The 3,780-nt window shown below is 43.3% G+C and overlaps 1 pseudogene; it reads right to left on the bottom strand.

Annotated features, from left to right (window-relative positions):
* Positions 1 to 764: 764 nt before the first annotated feature.
* Positions 765 to 2,681, bottom strand: LOC135232720 (tigger transposable element-derived protein 1-like; annotated as a pseudogene).
* Positions 2,682 to 3,780: the final 1,099 nt, after the last annotated feature.

The following is a 3,780-nucleotide window of genomic DNA, read 5'->3' as shown; positions in this document are numbered from 1 at the left end:
TGCCATGAGTTGGAATCAACTCAAAGGCAACTAATAACAACAACAAAGGTCACCTCACCCTTGAGATTGTTGTTACTCCCTGCCCACCCATCCCCACCTCCCACAGCTCATTAAGGATTGATCTTCCTCCCATTCTTCCCATTAACACTTTATTTAAATCTCTTTGGCCCCTAGCAGAAACCCTGGTGGCACAGTGGTTAAGAGCTACAGCTGCTAACCAAAAGGTCGGCAGTTTGAATCCACCAGGCACTCCTTGGAAACCCTACAGGGCAATTCTACTCCTTTAGGGTTGCTATGAGTCGGAACCAACTCAACAGCAATGGGTTTGGTTTTTTGGTTTGACCCTTACCAGGTCTTTCTAGCAGGTCCACCTTCAAGCACAGCCATTGGGGTGCAATTCATTACAGGCATACCTCAGAGATATTGTGGATTCGGTTTCAGACCATCACAATAAAGTGAATATCACAAGAAAGTGAGTCACACACGTATTTTGGTTTCCCAGTGCATATAAAAGTTATGTTTACGCTATACTGTAGTCTGGTGGAGCCGTTCAGTTGCCAACCAAAAGGTCAGCAGTTTGAATCTACTACCTGCTCCTTGGAAACCCTATGGGGCACTTCTTCTCTGTCCTGTAGGGTCGCTATAAGTCAGAATCTACTCAACAGCTATGGGTTTTTAGTAGTCTATTAAGTGTGCAATAGCAGTATGTCTAAAAAAACAATGTATATACCTTAATTTAAAAAATACTTCTTTGTTAAAACATGCTAACCATCATCTGAGCCTTCAGGGAGTTGTAATCTTTTCGCTGGTGGAGGGTCTTGCTTCGATGTCGAAGGCTGCTGATAAGGGTGGTGATTGCTGAAGGTTAGGATGGCTGTGGCAATTCCTTAAAATAAGATAATAATGAATTTTGCCACATCAATTGACAAGTCCTTTCACAAAAGGTTTCTCTGTAGCATGCGATGCTGTTTGATAGCATTTTACCCACAGTAGAACTTCTTTCAAAACTGGAGTCGATCTTCTCAAACCCTGCCGCTGCTTTATCAACTAAGTTCATGTAATATTCTAAATCCTTTGTTGTCATTTCACAGCATTCTCACCACGAATAGATTCCATCTCAAGAAACCACTTTTTTTGCTCATCCGTAAGAAGCAACTCCTTGTCTGTTAAAGTTTCATCATGAGATTGCAGTGATTCAGTCACATCTTCAGGCTCCACTTCTAATTCTAATTCTCTTGCTATTTCCACCACATCTAAAGTTACTTCTTCCACTGAAGTGTTGAACCCCTCAAAGCCATCCATGAGGGTTGGAATCAACTTCTCCCAAACTCCTGTTACTGTTGATATTTTGACATCTCCCCATGACACATGAATGTTCTTACTGGCATCTAGAATGATGAATTCTTTTCAGAAGGTTTCAATTTAATTTGCCCAGATCCATTAGGAAGACCCTCAACGAGATGGACTGACAGAGTGGCTACAACAATGGACTCAAGCACAGCAACCATCGTGAGCACGGAGCAGGACCAGGCAGTGTTTCATTCTGTGGTACATAGGATCGCTGTGAGTAAGAACTGACTCGACAGCACCTAACAACAACAAGAGATTCATTAGAGGAATCACTATCTATGGCAGTTATAGCCTTATTAAATGCATTTCTTAAATAATAAGACTTGAAAGTCAAAATTACTCCTTGATCCATGGACTGCAGAATGGATGTTGTATTAACAGGCATGAAAACAACATTAATTTCCTTGTACATCTCCATCAGAGTTCTTGGGTGACCAGGTGCATTGTCAATGAGCAGTAATAATTTGAAAGGAATCTTTTTCTGAGCACTAGGTCTCAACAGTGGGCTTAAAATTTCCAGTAAACCATGTTGTAAAAAGATGTGCTGTCATCCAAGCTTTGTTGTATATAGAGCACAGGCAGAGTAGATTTAGCATAATTCTTAAGGGCCCTAGGATTTTTGGAATGGTAAATGAGGATTGGCTTCAACTTAAAGTCACTGGGCGCATTAGCCCCTAACAAGGGAGTCACCTTGTCCTTTGAAGCTTTGAAACCAGGCTTTGACTTCTCCTCTCTAGCTATGAGAGTCCTAGATGGCAGCTTCCCCCAATAAAAGGCTGTTCTGTCTCCACTGAAGATCGGTTGTTTAGCGTGGCCGCCTTCATCAGTTCCCTTAGCTAACCTGCTGCAGCTTCTGCATCAGCACTTGCTGCTTCACCTCGCACTTCTATGTCGCGGAGACGGCTTCTTTCCTTAAAGCCCATGAACCAACCTCTGCTAGCTTCAGACTTTCCTTCTGCAGCTTCCTCCCCTCTCTCGGCCTTCAAAGACTTGAAGACAGTTAAGGCCTTGCTCTGGATTAGGATTTGGCTTAAGGGAATGTTATAGACAATTTGATCTTCTACCCAGACCACTAAAAGTTCCTCCATATCAGCAATAAGGCCCTTTCTCTTCCTTATCATTTGTGTGTTCACTGGAGTAGCACTTTTAATTTCCTTCAAGAACTTTTCCTTTGCATTTACAGCTTGGCTAAATATTTGGCACAAGAGGCCTAACTTTTGGCCTCTCTAGGCTTTTGACATGCCTTCCTCACTAATCTTAATCATTTCTAGCTTTTGATTTAAAGTGAGAGATGTGCGACTCTTCCTTTAGCTTGAACATTTAGAGGCCATTGTAGGGTTATGAATTGGCTTAATTTCCATATTGTCATGTCCCAGGGAATAGGGAGGCCCAAGAAGAGGGACAGAGACGGGGGAACAACCAGTCAGTGGAGCAGTCAGAACACGCACAATATTTATCAATTAAGTTATGGCACAGTTTGTGGCTCCCCAAAACAGTTACCACAGCAACATCAAAGATCAGTGATCGCAGATCACCATAACAGATATAATAATAATAATAAAGTTTGAGATATTTTGAGAATTACCACAATGTGACACAGAGACACGAAGTGAGCACATGCTGTTGGAAAAATGGTGTGGACAAGACTTGCTCACCAAGGGTTGCCACAAACCTTCAATTTGCGAAAAACACAGTATCTGCAAAGTACAACAAAATGAGAAATGCCTGTACTCCACTATTAGAGCAAGTCCTTGTCAGAAGCCAGAGCAGACCTCTTACCATTCTTCATCCACAGCACAGACACATGTCCCAGGTCTCCTACAGCAGGCAGGCACTTGGCTTTGAAAATGGACACATGCACAGATGGGTGATTCATAAATGTGGTAATTGTTCTCTGCTATTTTTTTCTTTTTTATAGTTATTCACCTTGGCTACATCTTTAGTCTATCTAGTTTATCCTGTTCATTTGCTCCTGACACACAGTTGCATGGAGAAGCTGACTTGAAGCTGGGCCTGAAGGATGGCTAACGTGGGAGAGGCTGGCTGCACTCCTCAGACGTCAGATCAAAGACCATTGCCCACAAGAGTGCCTGGAATTGTCCTCGACTCCAAACTGATACTTATTCTAAACACATCACCAAGAATCACTGCTGGCCCCCAGGCACTGATTCTCACCAGGAACATCCTGCCAGTGCAGCATCTTCTGCTGAGCATGTGGTGGTATCCTTCTCCAACAAAGATCTCCTTGTCCCAGGAAGCCTGGCCCTGAGGGGTGTCCCCTCCATGTTGCCAGCCTCAGAGGACCCCGCAGAAGAACCCTCCTCTTTCTCACTTGGAAGCAGGTGAATGGCAGTTTGTTCTGAGTCCAATGAACTGGGCTTTCATTCTCCATTGTGTTAGCCATCAGTCAGGGTCATCCCAGGGAACAAC

This window comes from Loxodonta africana, chromosome 1 (assembly GCF_030014295.1).
Source record: "Loxodonta africana isolate mLoxAfr1 chromosome 1, mLoxAfr1.hap2, whole genome shotgun sequence".
Lineage (NCBI taxonomy): Eukaryota > Metazoa > Chordata > Mammalia > Proboscidea > Elephantidae > Loxodonta > Loxodonta africana.
This window is presented reverse-complemented; position numbering and strand designations above follow the sequence as displayed.